The sequence below is a fragment of the Leptodactylus fuscus genome, chromosome 5 (genome assembly GCF_031893055.1).
Source record: "Leptodactylus fuscus isolate aLepFus1 chromosome 5, aLepFus1.hap2, whole genome shotgun sequence".
Classification (NCBI taxonomy): domain Eukaryota; kingdom Metazoa; phylum Chordata; class Amphibia; order Anura; family Leptodactylidae; genus Leptodactylus; species Leptodactylus fuscus.
In genome coordinates, this window is record NC_134269.1 from 34769366 (window position 1) to 34786517 (window position 17152).

The window sequence follows — 17152 nt, forward strand, 5'->3', positions numbered from 1 at the left end:
ACAAAGTATTATTAACCCCTATAGTGTCCAATGCACACACAGTATTAACCCCTATAGTGTCCCCTACACACAGTATTAACCCCTATAGTGTCCAATGCACACACAGTATTAACCCCTATAGTGTCCAATGCACACACAGTATTAACCCCTATAGTGTCCCCTACACACAGTATTAACCCCTATAGTGTCCCCTGCACACAGTATTAACCCCTATAGTGTCCCCTGCACACAGTATTAACCCCTATAGTGTCCCCTACATACAGTATTAACCCCTATAGTGTCCCCTGCACACAGTATTAACCCCTATAGTGTCCCCATATGTCCCACTGTGGACACCTATAAACATTTATTATACTCTGGGGTCTGAAAAGACCCCAGAGTATAATAATCGGAGACCCGGGGGATTAAAACCATTAAAAGAACAGAGATAGTTGCTTACCTGTTCCTGTCGGCCGCCGCTCTGGTCCAGCTTTAATGACGTCAGACGTCACATGACCCGGGAAGCTGGCCTGGGTCATGTGACGTCAGAGACGTCAGACACGAATGACGGAGGCCTGGCAGGATCGTGGAGAGGTAAGTAACACTGTTTTTTATGTTACCTTACCTCTCCGGTCCGCCGATCATTATACTCGGGGGTCTGCAAAGACCCCCGAGTATAATGATAGCCTCTGTGGGGCCCGCAGTGTCACTTGCCGATCCCGGCCCAGCCAGGATCGGCAAGTGAATAGGGCCCGTAACGGACTTAAAAAAAAAACAAAAAAAAAAAAACGCAGCGGTAGCGGCTGTTACCGGGCCCCCTAATGGCCCGGGCCCTGTGGCAGCTGCTACTGCTGCTACCACGGTAGTTACGCCCCTGTCCATACCTACCTGCAGGTAGATAGGGGTGTGGGGAGTCATTGCAATCATTATTATTAGCACAGCAATGGAAAGCAGGAGGTTATGGTGGTGGCTGGTGATTCCTGAGGAAATGCGGATGTAGCAGAGCTGAGTTGGGCTGCAGGGTGGCACACTGAGCAAAGATAATGCGGGAGAATTACCTGTGTGTATTATCAAACTGGGCTCTGCTACATCTGTATAAGGAGATGTACAGGCCCAGGTGGAAGAAAAAATTATATATATATATATATATATATATATATATATATATATATATTTAAATTTAATAATAATAATAATATAGAATGTGTGATATATGTGTGTGTGTGTATATATATATATATATATATATATATATATTATTTGTGTATGTGTAATACATATACAGTGTATATTATATATTCTATTTTGTATATTTGTATGTAATATATATATATATATACACACACACACACACACACACACATATACCTATATACCTATATAATGTGCTTATGTGTAACCTATATATAGCGTAGGTATGTGTAACACACGGTGACATCACAAATACTTGACATTCCAGTGAAAGTGATATGTAATCACTACAGACGTGTCATGGGTGTGATCGCTCGTTGCCACCTGTAAGCCTGAAGCTAAAGGCAAATACCTGATAACATCATATAACATAAGAACACCCTACATCATCTTCAGTGGTTAGAATACAGATGTAGCAGAGGTGAAATTGTGTTGCATCATCTTGATAACTTGTTTTATTAAGATGATTGATTCCTGATTTTACTGTAGTGTTATCGTAAACCACTGTTCACTATGAGTGTGCCACATGGTAACCCATCGCTGCTACATATGTATGTGCAGATATTATAATACAACACATGGAAGGATCCTGTAACAATGATGGCAGCTTCTCAGCCAATAAATCCTGATGTGGCTGATATGTTTACTGGGATTTGTAGTTCTTAGAACAGTAGTAATATGAGACAGTAGTGATAGTATAGGGCAGCACAGTGGCTCAGTGGTTAGCACTGTAGTGGGTACTCCAGTTTCCTCCCACACACCAAAGACATACTGATAGGGAATGTAGATTGTGAGCCCTATATGGGACAGTAACTGACAATATCTGTAAAGCGCTGCGGAATATGATGGCGATATATGAGTAAACATAATAAATAAATAAATAAATAAATAGTATAGGACAGTAGTGTTATAGGATGGTAGTAGTAGAATAGAGCAATAGTAGTATTATAGGACAGTGGTAGAGGCATAGGGCAGTAATACTATAAGACCTGGTTCACATCTGCGTTCGGGTTTCCATTCGAGGAGTCCACTTAGGAACCCCCCAAACAGAAACCTATATGCATTAAAAAGCGTTTAGCTAAGAAATCACACGGACCCCACAGACTATGATGGGGGTCTGTGTGGTTTCCACTAGGTTTCCGCACGAAACATGCAGATAGAAAAGTGCCACTTGCTGTACTTTTCTCTCCGCATGTTTCGTGCGGAAACCACACAGACCCCATTATAGTCTATGGGTTCCGTGTGGTTTCTTAGCTAAACTGCATTTTAATGTCTTCAGTATTCTGTTCGGGGGTCCCCAAGCGGACTTCCCGAACGGAATATCAAACACAGATGTGAACCAGGCGTCAGATGGTAGTAGTAGGTTAGAGCAGTATTAGTACTATAGGACAATGGTAGTGGTATAGGGCAGTTATATATTATAGTATAGTAGTAGCAGTAGTAGTATAGAGCATTAGTAGTACTATAGGACAGTGTTAGTGGCATAGGGCAGTAATACTATAAGATGGTTGCAGCAGTATACAGTAATAGTAGTCCTATACAGTAATATTATAGGATGGTAGTAGTATAAGAGAGTAGTAGTATAGGATAGTGATAGCGGTAAAGGACAGTAGTAGTAATTTATAACAGCAGTAGCAGTATAGGACAATAGTATAGGAGCAGTATATAACAGCAGTAGCAGTATAGGACTGTAGTATAGGAGCAGTATATAACAACAGTAGCTGTATAGGACAGTAGTATAGGAGCAGTATATAACAACAGTAGCAGTATAGGACAATAGTATAGGAGCAGTATATAACAACAGTAGCTGTATAGGACAGTAGTATAGGAGCAGTATATAACAACAGTAGCAGTATAGGACAATAGTATAGGAGCAGTATATAACAGCAGTAGCAGTATAGGACTGTAGTATAGGAGCAGTATATAACAACAGTAGCAGTATAGGACAATAGTATAGGAGCAGTATATAACAGCAGTAGCAGTATAGGACAGTAGTATAGGAGCAGTATATAACAACAGTAGCAGTATAGGACAATAGTATAGGAGCAGTATATAACAGCAGTAGCAGTATAGGACTGTAGTATAGGAGCAGTATATAACAACAGTAGCAGTATAGGACAGTAGTATAGGAGCAGTATATAACAACAGTAGCAGTATAGGACAATAGTATAGGAGCAGTATATAACAGCAGTAGCAGTATAGGCCAGTAGTATAGGAGCAGTATATAACAGCAGTAGTAGTATAGGCCAGTAGTATAGGAGCAGTATATAACAGCAGTAGCAGTATAGGACTGTAGTGGTAGTATAGGAGCAGTATATAACAGCAGTAGCTGTATAGGTCAAATCAAATCAAAAGAAGCTTTATTGGCACGTCCGAATAGATATTTGGCATTGCCAAAGCTAGTAAAGTGGGGGGGAGTTGGACTCGGGTGGGTGAGTGGTGGGGGTGGGGTGGGTGGTTTGGGGTATAACAGTCCATGGAGTCTCATCTTCCTCTTCGTTGGTGACCGTTATATGGGGAGGTGGGGTGGGGCGGTTGGTTTGGGGTATAACAGTCCATGGAGTCTCATCTTCCTCTTCGTTGGTGACTGCTATATGGGGAGGTGGGGTGGGGTGGGGCGGGTGTTTTGGGATAAATATAACAGTCCGTGGAGTCTCATCTTCCTCTTATTTGGTGACAGCTGGACACGTATTGGGCAGCGATCTCCACAGTGGCCTCTTCTTCTCCCAGTAAGATGTAGAGTTTCCTCTTCTCGTCTGCAGATGTGAAGTCTGGGATGTGGGCAGAGAGTCTTTGGTAGTAGACGGCCCTCACAGCTGAGTATTTGGTGCAGTGTAGCAGGAAGTGGGTCTCGTCTTCTAGGGCCCCCTGGTCACAGTGCTGTATAGTAGTATACAGCACTGTGACCAGTAGTATAGGAGCAGTATATAACAGCAGTAGCAGTATAGGACTGTAGTGGTAGTATAGGAGCAGTATATAACAGCAGTAGCTGTACAGGTCAGTAGTATAGGAGCAGTATATAACAGCAGTAGCAGTATAGGACAGTAGTATAGGAGCAGTATATAAAAGCAGTAGCAGTATAGGACTGTAGTGGTAGTATAGGAGCAGTATATAAAAGCAGTAGCAGTATAGGACTGTAGTGGTAGTATAGGAGCAGTATATAAAAGCAGTAGCAGTATAGGACTGTAGTGGTAGTATAAGAGCAGTATATAACAGCAGTAGCAGTATAGGCCAGTAGTATAAGAGCAGTATATAACAGCAGTATCTGTATAGGACAGTAGTATAGGAGCAGTATATAATAGCAGTAGCAGTATAGGACAGTAGTATAGGAGCAGTATATAAAAGCAGTAGCAGTATAGGACTGTAGTGGTAGTATAGGAGCAGTATATAACAGCAGTAGCAGTATAGGACTGTAGTGGTAGTATAGGAGCAGTATATAACAGCAGTAGCAGTATAGGCCAATAGTATAGGAGCAGTATATAACAGCAGTAGCAGTATAGGTCAGTAGTATAAGAGCAGTATATAACAGCAGTAGCAGTATAGGACAGTAGTATAGGAGCAGTATATAACAGCAGTATCTGTATAGGACAGTAGTATAGGAGCAGTATATAATAGCAGTAGCAGTATAGGACAGTAGTATAGGAGCAGTATATAACAGCAGTATCTGTATAGGACAGTAGTATAGGAGCAGTATATAATAGCAGTAGCAGTATAGGACAGTAGTATAGGAGCAGTATATAAAAGCAGTAGCAGTATAGGACTGTAGTGGTAGTATAGGAGCAGTATATAACAGCAGTAGCAGTATAGGCCAATAGTATAGGAGCAGTATATAACAGCAGTAGCAGTATAGGTCAGTAGTATAAGAGCAGTATATAACAGCAGTAGCAGTATAGGACAGTAGTATAGGAGCAGTATATAACAGTAGTAGCAGTATAGGACAGTAGTATAGGAGCAGTATATAACAGTAGTAGCAGTATAGGACAGTAGTATAGGAGCAGTATATAACAGCAGTATCTGTATAGGACAGTAGTATAGGAGCAGTATATAATAGCAGTAGCAGTATAGGACAGTAGTGGTAGTATAGGAGCAGTATATAAAAGCAGTAGCAGTATAGGACTGTAGTGGTAGTATAGGAGCAGTATATAACAGCAGTAGCAGTATAGGCCAATAGTATAGGAGCAGTATATAACAGCAGTAGCAGTATAGGTCAGTAGTATAAGAGCAGTATATAACAGCAGTAGCTGTATAGGCCAGTAGTATAGGAGCAGTATATAACAGCAGTAGCAGTATAGGACTGTAGTATAAGAGCAGTATATAACAGCAGTAGCAGTATAGGACAGTAGTATAGGAGCAGTATATAACAGCAGTAGCAGTATAGGACAGTAGTATAGGAGCAGTATATAACAGCAGTAGCAGTATAGGACTGTAGTATAAGAGCAGTATATAACAGCAGTAGCAGTATAGGACAGTAGTATAGGAGCAGTATATAACAGCAGTAGCAGTATAGGACAGTAGTATAGGAGCAGTATATAACAGCAGTAGCAGTATAGGACAGTAGTATAGGAGCAGTATATAACAGTAGTAGCAGTATAGGACAGTAGTATAGGAGCAGTATATAACAGCAGTAGCAGTATAGGCCAGTAGTATAAGAGCAGTATATAACAGCAGTAGCAGTATAGGACAGTAGTATAGGAGCAGTATATAACAGCAGTAGCAGTATAGGACAGTAGTATAGGAGCAGTATATAACAGTAGTAGCAGTGTAGGACGGTAGTAGCTGTAGTATTACACCCTCCCTACCAATAGAGAATGTACTTGGTAATTCCCATGCCATGTTTGGTCTGCAAATTCTTCATCTCTGCAAAACTAACTTTTAATGCCAGACACTTATTCCAGACAGCAGTGTCCGAATGTCCCGCAGCTCAGTGTTTATAGATGGTATCAGTATATCTTAAATGTCACCATTGGTATTACTACAGTGTTTCAGGATGCGATAGGATGTGCTTGACTCTTATAAACAAATCCACAGAAAAATAACAGAGAGTGAAAGTGACACGCTACCGATTTACACTCTGCACCGCGGGTCTATTTCCACGTCTTCCATTTTCTACGTTCCATTGGCTAATGTGTTGCAATATACACTAGCAGTATACTACATGTGATATATAGAATTGTCATCCATAGGCTGCTACTAAAACCCGTAACATAAAGTGACCTATACGTTTTACACCCGCCACGTGGCGATTATTGCTGCAGTTTAACCCTCAGCTTATAACCTTTGCAATATATAGGTTGAAAGTTGTGGGATCCCAACAATTCCTTGCAGCATATTTATCGATCTTACGGCATGTTCACATAGGACAGATTTATTGCAGATTTTCCTGCGGCTTGTCTGCTGTTCTAATAGGAACTTGCAGAAATTCGTTCACATGCAGCAAAAATATTCCTAGACATACAGAATGGTCAGGGACAGAATTTTGCAAAAGTGCGAACATACTCTTACCATTCAAAGAGGGGGACAAATAGGGCAAAAATGTGAATCCTGCACCGGCGCTACACTATATCGCTGACCATCTGCAGCACATCTGACCTGTCCAGGCGCACCGTGAACAATACTGTATTTGGGGTCCTTACACCATGATGTCATTTCTTAAGAGGACAAAAGGACCAAGAAGAATACAGAACATAATTCACATTCTTGCCGGGGTATTTTTAAGTCTGTTTGTTTTTCCTCTTTTTGCTGTTTATGGAGCTCTGAGAATAGCCGGGTCCAGCTGTGGCGGCCTCGGGCCATTCTCTACACCCCTTCACTGCCAAAGAGACTCAACCCAATTATTTAAGGCACAGTCATAATGAATGCAAGGCCAAGTGCGGCTGAATCATAAAGGTTACGGGGAATCATTAGAAGTATGTGAGCATGATGCCGTGACATATCAGATGCTACAGGACAATGGAGTATGTATTGTATAAGATGTTTTATAAGGGCTATTAGCACAAACAACAATTATATAAGAAATAAGGTTACACAGACTATGGCAGATTCACAATGGTGTAGCTCGGGCATTGCCTTCTAAACACAGGGTCATAGCTAGACCTCCCTTCATCTGGGCAAGCACTAGCCTACAGGTACGTATGTCTGAAATGTCTACCAGCAGAAACCCCCAACTCCTCACCTGCGAAACACTAGGTCACTAGATCTCATATCTTTGGATTTCATATTCCTCCATATGTAGGGACTAGATATGGCCAAAATTCAGAAGATTTGTTTTGGGTACTCTTAAGGCTCAGTTCATATCTGCGTTCGGGTTTCCGTTCTGGAAGTCCACTTGGGGACCTCCTGAACGGAAACCTATACGTATAAGAAAGCGGAAGGAAACCCCATAGACTATAATGGGGTCTGTATGGTTTCCACACAAAACATGTGGAGAGAAAAGTGCTGCTTACAGGACTTTTCTCTGCGCATGTTTTGTTCGGAAACCACATGGACCCATTATAGTCCATTGGGTCCGCAGGTTTCCCAGGTAATCACTTTTTTATGCGTATAGGTTTCCTATTCGGGAGGTTCCCAAGCAGATGTGAAGCGGGCCTAAGGGTGCATTCACACGATGTAATGCGGCACTGATTCTGGCACGATATCAGCGCTGCAAAACAGAATCCCAGTGACTTCAATGGGTTCCGTTTAGTGCGCGTACCACATTGAAATCAATGGGATTCTGTTTTGCAGCGCCGATTCTTACGCGAGTTATCGTGCAAGAATCAGTGCCGCATTTCATCGTCTGAATGCTCCCTAAGACTCCATAGTATGTTGATATATAGAACGAGAGATGTTGTTTCTGAGATTATATGGGAAGGAGCGAAGACACTGTAAGGCAAGTGTCATGTCAGTGTAGCCCATGTGACTGTTAAGACCCAAATAGAAGGTCCCAGTGGCCCATCTTGGCACGTGACATCACCCAGGAGGATGGAAGAGGAACCTGAGGAAGTTCCAGACAGCACAAGGTTGCCCTAGAAAGTTAGTATAGCAGTTTATTATATTTTTGCACCTTCCCTGGGTCTCCATTTATTATAATCTGGTGTTTCACAAGACCCCTATGTGTAATAGTGATTCGGGGGTGAGGAACCCCCAAGTTTTGAGCCAAACCTGTGTGGAATCCGGCTCCATCCAAACTGATTTGCTCATTTCTTGCTAGGTCCTTGTGACTGGAGATAAGTGAGCCCATTATATAATAACGGGACTAGTGAGGTTGAGAAAAACATGGCTACTGTCTTCCAACCTAAGACCTGGTGCAGTCTATGGGTTAGTAAAAATAGCACAGATGGCACGCAGATTGCTATCCCTGAGTCATCTGTGGTTTTCAGTGACCCATACATTGAGAATGAACTGACGGACAGACATGTATAGAGGACTTGCTCCATATTTTGCAAATCTTCAATTTCACCCAGACACACAAGCATAAAAACTACCGCTGTGTGTATGGCCCCATAGAAATGTATGGGTTAGTACCCTTAGGTTACGTTCACACAGGGTTTTTTGGACCGGAACGGAGGCCGCTTCCAAAATACGGGTAGCTGTGACTGGATGCCGCTGCAGTGCAGCGAGGTGAATCCGCCTGAAAGAATTAGCATCTCGCCTTTATTTCCAGAACAAACGGCTCCCCGAAAAAAGAACTGACCGGCTCCCATTGATTTCAATGGGAGCATTCTTTTTGGTCAGGATTTTGAGGCGGATACAGCCTGACCAAAAAACCCCGTGTGAATTTACTCTCATCCACAATAGATCTGCAACTGCGGACAGAAAGTACGGTCATGTGTATGAGACCTTAAGGATATGTCATGAGAAAGTGACCTTTTGTTTACATGTTTTTTTATGTATTTCTAATAATTTTTGGTGATGTTTTTCACTATCCCATTTTATAATCTATGTTTACTAAAAAACAAAACAAAAAAAAAACATTCTGTAAATCTTGCACTTCCAACTAAAATAATCTGTGGCTTTCTATCTTCTAGACTGTGGGCTATAGACACAGCAGACACCTAGACACAATGCTGCAAAGAAATCTACAGAAAACGGGAAGTGTCAGCAGATTTTTTGGCTAGTGGCCAGAGTCAGGATTTTTTTTTTTTTAAGTGAATACTGTTAAGCCTCCTTGTTCAGAATGGAGTGGAATTGGAGAAAACTGAGTTTGGCAAGGTTCGGGTGGGTTCTATTCATGCAGTAAAAATGAGTCTACCTATATTCGGCTGGTCGGTACGGTCACAGGGATAGCAAATTTATTATTATTTTTTATATATATATATATATATATATATATATATATATATATATATATATATACCGTATTTTGCGGACTATAAGGCGCACCGGACTATAAGGCGCATTACCCATGAGCGCCTTATAGTCCTGCCTAGGTCCATATATAAGGCGCACCGGACTACAAGGCGCAGCGCTGTCCGGTGCGCCTTATATGATTGAAAGCGGCGGCCGGCAGACTTTGCCGGCGGCCGCTTAACCCCCCGCGTGCCAGCCGCTTCTATTCATTTCAATGGCACGCTTCCATTGAAATGAATGGAAGCGCTTGGCACACGAGGAGTTAAAGGGATTCTACCTTTAAAAGAACTTCCTTCTTGATCACGTCGGAATAATCTCCTTACCTTTTTACCATAGCCAGCGCCGCCTTCTTCCGCAGCTCCGTCTCTGTCTTCTTTGGGCCTCATGGATGACGCATGCGCAGTCGGCTCTAACAGGCTCTCGCAGCCAGAGCCGACTGCGCATGCGTCATCCATGAGGCCCAAAGAAGACGACACGGAAGGCGCGAACACAGCTCAGGGAGAAGGCGGCGCTGGCTATGGGAAAGGTAAGAGAAGAATAGTCTTTTAAGGCTATTCCGACGTGGTTAGGGGGAAGAGGTTCTTTTAATGGTAGAATCTAGAGTTGAGCGAGTACTGTTCGGATCGGCTGATCCGAACAGTACTCGCTCATCTCTAGTAGAATCTCTTTAAGCAGCGGCCGCCGGCAAAGTCTGCATGCCGCTTCCATACATTACAATGAGAGCGCGCTATTCAAATAGAGATGAACGAATACTATTTGAATAGCGCGCTCCCATTGCACTGTATGGAAGCGGCATGGAGACTTTGCCGGCGGCCGCCGCTTAACTCCTCGCGTGCCGCCGCTTAACTCCTCGCGTGCCGCCGCTTCAAGCCTTATATAAGGCGCACCGGACTATAAGGCGCACTTTCGATTTCTGAGGAAATCGAAGTATTTTATGTGCGCCTTATAGTCCGGAAAATACGGTATATATATATATATATATATATATATATATAATTTAATACCTTTACAAAAATTCCAAATTTTAAACAAGAAAAATATTTTTTTTTCTCTTTTTATGTTCGGACACCTGTATCTTTTATTGGACGACAAATTGGGTGATTTTCAAAAGATTTTAGAATTTTTTTTTAATTTTAGACCTTCTAGGACTTGAACCCTAGGGAATCTGATCATCCATACAATACATTGCAATGCTAATCTGTTGCAGTATATTGTAAAATCTATTACCTATGGCAATGAGGGTGAACCTTTTAGATACCAAATACCCAAACTCCATCCGAAAACCCACTAAATTATCACATTAGTGTCAACACGGCAACTGAACCTTTATACTGTGCGGATCCACAATTGCAGATAGTTACAGACTCGCAAAATGCAGTCGTGTGAATGGGGCTTTACAGAGCTTGCAATGATACAAACAACAATTAATGTTCACGATTTACATTGCACAGGATCTGTTTTATGGTGACAGTGAAATGTTATTATAGCCTGTACTAATATCACATGTCTGGTATAAAACAGAAACTGTGTGACATAAATAGTGAAGGGCTCCTACACAGTCCAGTCTGCTCCACATTGGCCCCACACAGTACAATTTGCTCCACAGTGGCCCCACACAGTACAATGTGCTCCACAGTGGCCTCACACAGTACAATGTGCTCCACAGTGATCCTCACATAGTATAATATGCTCCACAGATGGGAGCCCACAGAGAGGGCTCTGAGGACCACCTCTGGCACGTGTGCCATAGGTTCGCCACCACAGGCCTATGGCAGCCCGCTGTGGCAACTCAGTGATGACAGGCCTCGGAGCCTTTAATAGGGGACAGCTGGATGACAATCATCATTGACATGGTGCGCCCACATGTGGCTACTCTGAAGATGTCACATCAAATAGTTGGGTCTCTGCAGTATTAAACAGCAGAGACCTGGCTTTTATGGAGCCTGCTCAGTTCCTGAGCATGTGCGATGTTTAAAGGGATTCTATCATTAATATGCTATTTTTTTCTCACTAACACGTAGGAATTGCCTTAAGAAAGGCTACTCTTTTCCTGCCTTTAAATGTCTTCTCCGCGCCACTGTTCGGTAGAGGTCCCGGTTTTCTTCAGTATACAAATGAGTTCTCTCGCAGCACTGGGGGCGGTCTCCAGCGCTCAAACAGTATGCTGTGGTAAGCGGCCACAAAAAAACAGCCGCAGGCATGGGCAGTCGGCTCTGCCTAAGGCCCGATGGCAGAGCTGACTGCACATGCATAGAAGTTTGAACCCAGTGCCGGAAGAAGGCGCGGAGAGAGGCCGTTCCAGAAGAAGATGGAGGCGGAGCTGGAGATTTCTCTCGCAGCATTGGGGACACCCCCAGTGCTGTTTAAGTGCTGGGGACCGCCCTCAGTGCTGCGAGAGAACTCATTTGCATACCAAAGAAAACTGGGATTTCTACCAAACGGTGGTGCGGAGAAGACATCTAAAGGTAGGAGAAGAATAGCCTTTCATGAGGCTATTCCTATGTGTTAGGGAGAAAAAATAGCATTTTAATGATAGAATCCCTTTAAAGTCACCGCACCCATACATATCCGTTTGGCAGGAAGGGGTTATGGAAAAATCATCAATACTTAACTCCTAGAAACTCCTTCTTAATATTAGCTTTTTTTCACTATTTAATAGGATTTGCTATCAGGGTGGGGGAGGGGTATGGTACATATTGTGCGTCTTCTCAGATGAGTAGGCCCTGACTGTGTCATACTTGTAGCCTGTCGCCTCATTCCTGGTGCTACTAAGTTCCGGGATGTTTGTATCCTGCGGTTACTCAGCCGCCGTGGGAAGAGTTGCTGAGAAATATCTGTCTAACAGAACAAAGTACAGCCAAGCACAAGAGCCGTCTTGTTACCAGCATGACGACAGCATTAGGAAATACTCCAGCTTCTGAGGTTACGCTGGGTGTTAGTCAGCTGTACAAGCTGCACAGGTCTCCATGGCACTCATAGACACTGCAGATGAATTATTTATCCGTCTTCTGTGCTCCATTAAACATCTCTCAAGGTGTCTGGTGACAATAACAAGAGTTGCGAGCCGGCCGGCTGCTTAAGCCAGATACTACTGACCGCGACCGGATACTGACCGTGGCCAGATACTGACCGCCGCGATAACGCTGGGATTCCCTCCTGCTTCCCCGCCGATAGCCTTGGACTACCGATGTGTCACCTGAAGGAACTCCAACGTGTGCCCACCAGGACGAGGTGGCTGGCACTCGGGTGACACACATCACATCGGTCGCTGAAAGGGGGGCAACAGGGTTTCTGCATATGTGCTCTCTCTCTCTCTCTCTCTCTCTCTCTCTCTCTCTCTCTATGTAATAAAGCTGTAGCCGACCCCATAAATTTGGTCTGTTCGGAATTATATTTAAGGTTATATATGGGCAAGGTGGAGGGAAGGGGTGCTTTGTGTAAGAAGGTTAGTACGGCTGGTCAGGTGTTTTGAAAAGTTGTAGGTAGGATCAACCCAGTGGCTCAGTGGTTAGCACTGCAGCCTTGCAGCACTGGAGTCCTGGGATCGAATCCCGCCAAGAAAAGTTGTAGGTAGGCACAGGGACCCTGCAGCAAGCTCCGACCAGGAGAATGGGGGTTATTTTACAAGGATAATGTGATGTCACAGTATCAGGAAAATGTATAAAATGTATGCAGTGATGTCACAGTACAGGGATAATACAGACAGTGATGTCACAGTACAGGGATAATACACACAGTGATGTCACAGTACAGGGATAATACACACAGTGATGTCACAGTACAGGGATAATACACACAGTGATGTCACAGTACAGGGATAATACACACAGTGATGTCACAGTACAGGGATAATACACACAGTGATGTCACAGTACAGGGATAATACACACAGTGATGTCACAGTACAGGGATAATACACAGTGATGTCACAGTACAGGGATAATACACACAGTGATGTCACAGTACAGAAATAATACACACAGTGATGTCACAGTACAGGGATAATACACACAGTGATGTCACAGTACAGAAATAATACACACAGTGATGTCACAGTACAGGGATAATACGCACAGTGATGTCACAGTACAGAAATAATACACACAGTGATGTCACAGTACAAGGATAATACACACAGTGATGTCACAGTACAGAGAAAATACACACAGTGATGTCACAGTACAGGGATAATACACACAGTGATGTCACAGTACAGAAATAATACACACAGTGATGTCACAGTACAGGGATAATACGCACAGTGATGTCACAGTACAGGGATAATACACACAGTGATGTCACAGTACAGGGATAATACACACAGTGATGTCACAGTACAGGGATAATACACACAGTGATGTCACAGTACAAGGATAATACACACAGTGATGTCACAGTACAGAGAAAATACACACAGTGATGTCACAGTACAGGGATAATACACACAGTGATGTCACAGTACAGAAATAATACACACAGTGATGTCACAGTACAGGGATAATACGCACAGTGATGTCACAGTACAGGGATAATACACACAGTGATGTCACAGTACAGAAATAATACACAGTGATGTCACAGTACAGAGATAATACACACAGTGATGTCACAGTACAGAGATAATACACACAGTGATGTCACAGTACAGAGATAATACACACAGTGATGTCACAGTACAGAAATAATACACACAGTGATGTCACAGTACAGGGATAATACGCACAGTGATGTCACAGTACAGGGATAATACACACAGTGATGTCACAGTACAGAAATAATACACAGTGATGTCACAGTACAAGGATAATACACACAGTGATGTCACAGTACAGAGAAAATACACACAGTGATGTCACAGTACAGGGATAATACACACAGTGATGTCACAGTACAGAAATAATACACACAGTGATGTCACAGTACAGGGATAATACGCACAGTGATGTCACAGTACAGGGATAATACACACAGTGATGTCACAGTACAGGGATAATACACACAGTGATGTCACAGTACAGGGATAATACACACAGTGGTGTCACAGTACAGGGATAATACACACAGTGATGTCACAGTACAGGGATAATACACACAGTGATGTCACAGTACAGGGATAATACACACAGTGATGTCACAGTACAGAGATAATACACACAGTGATGTCACAGTACAGGAATAATACACACAGTGATGTCACAGTACAGAGATAATACACACAGTGATATCACAGTACAGGGATAATACACACAGTGATGTCACAGTACAGGGATAATACACACAGTGATGTCACAGTACAGAGATAATACACACAGTGATGTCACAGTACAGGGATAATACACACAGTGATGTCACAGTACAGGGATAATACACACAGTGATGTCACAGTACAGGATAACAGATAATACACACAGTGATGTCACAGTACAGAGATAATACACACAGTGATGTCACAGTACAGGGATAATACACATAGTGATGTCACAGTACAGGGATAATATACACAGTGATGTCACAGTACAGGGATAATACACACAGTGATGTCACAGTACAGGGATTATACACACAGTGATGTCACAGTACAGGGATTATACACACAGTGATGTCACAGTACAGAGATAATACACACAGTGATGTCACAGTACAGGGATTATACACACAGTGATGTCACAGTACAGGGATAATACACACAGTGATGTCACAGTACAGGGATAATACACACAGTGATGTCACAGTACAGGGATTATACACACAGTGATGTCACAGTACAGGGATAATACACACAGTGATGTCACAGTACAGGGATAATACACACAGTGATGTCACAGTACAGGGATAATACACACAGTGATGTCACAGTACAGGGATAATACACACAGTGATGTCACAGTACAGGATAACAGATAATACACATAGCAGGATAACCATGGGGCACAACAGTAAAACAGACTGAGGCTATATACAGTACAAGAGATGAGCCCCATTAGTTGTTGGGCCCCATACCAGCTCCTGTATCTGCTGCCCATCCCATTACCATTGATCCCTATTGTTTGACAGTAATATTGTGCAGGGATCTGAGATATATAACTATTATACAACTACATACAAATTCCAGAAGACATGACTCACAAGAAGATGGATGAAGACGTTAGCTCTGAGACATTGGAACAAAGACCAGGCCTTGGTGGAGTTTTATTCCAGGGGTTTATATGACCAAATATTCTGTATTTATTGAAGCAGGATAGAGATGAGCGAATATGCTCGATCGAATACCTCCGCAGCATTAGCTCCCGGTGTATAAACACTTCCGGGGCATCGAATTTTAACTACCCCTCCAACCTCCCTGTGTCGGAGGTGTTCGATCGAGCATATTCGCTCATCTCTAAAGCTGGATTGAGATTTTACTTTGACTTGTTTGTTAGTGACTGAGTCCACTTTGGGGTGGTTGCTTTATGGAGCGGCGTAGGTGACACAGCTACGAATATTCTTCCCTCCCCAAGGTACGATAAGTGGTGTATGCAATAAGCACCCCCTAGTGACGGCTATAAGTTCATTGAATGTTATTGTTTTCCCTTAAGATGTTATTCTAGGAAAATTGAGAGCAATTTAATGCTACTATCTCGCCATGCGCCCCATAGTAGTGATCTGGTCTGTGTCAATGGTAGCTTCTCCGCTGACAATTGTTTCGTACACTTTCTCCTCCAAATTATTGCTAAAAAAACACAGAAAATCTGCATAAAAAGCAGTTTTTCTTAGCCTTAGGCCCTTACACATCACCGTGTGCTGGCCAGTGCTTCCATGGCCCCTTTCATTCACAGAAGCATGGCCTCAAAACCAGACAGGAATAGGACTTGTCCTGAGATTTTCGTCCCACACACTGATCCGCGTAGTACACAGTCATGTATGTGGGCCGACAGAAATGAATGGGTCCGTTGGTTAAGGAGGAAACAGCCAGATAACATACTGACCTAGCCCATGGTCGTCTGCGGCCTTAGAGATTGGTGACATTGGTTGCCTATCCTGTGGGTCATGGCCCTGCATCGTATACATCCTTGATGGAATTTATAATGAAATAATGATATAATAGTGAAATGAAATTTTTTTGCATAGCTATCTACTATACTGTAAATATTCAATTTGTCCATGTGATCACCTTACATGACTATGGGGCTGCTCTCACCTCTCCTCTGATGATGATTTTTCCTATAATATACTGTATACAGGGATATAGGGTGGGGAACATGAAGGTAATTTGCTCCCGGCCTGGAACATATCACTTAAGATGTCTGTGGAAGATTTTCCAAGAAGCGGGAGGGCTGACACTTAAGGCAAAGCTAAAAGTTTGTCAAGGATTAAAGAACTGCGGCAGCAATTTTGCAAAGCACCACACCTGTCCACGGCTTGTATAAGAGCTTATTCACACCACAGTGAAAACACATTAGGGCAGATTTATTATACCTTTATTGCAACTTTTTCGTTTCTTTGCCATTTTTCCATCCCATCCAGACCTTGCGCTTATTTTTCGGCAAGGTGTGGATGGGATTCTAATGTAATGCTTGTTATCACAAAAGTAACATGTATAGTAACTGGAGCCGCCACCTGAGACCTTAACCCAATACATGTGTTGTAGACGCGTACGTCCTTGTCCCCAGGCTAT

At 42.9% G+C, this 17152-nt stretch overlaps 1 protein-coding gene across 1 annotated transcript in view; it reads right to left on the minus strand.

The window, feature by feature from the left end:
- Nucleotides 1-17152, minus strand: part of LOC142202649 (caspase-7-like) — a 436926-nt gene that overhangs the window by 144527 nt on the left and 275247 nt on the right. The gene's annotated exons all lie outside the window — the stretch shown is intronic.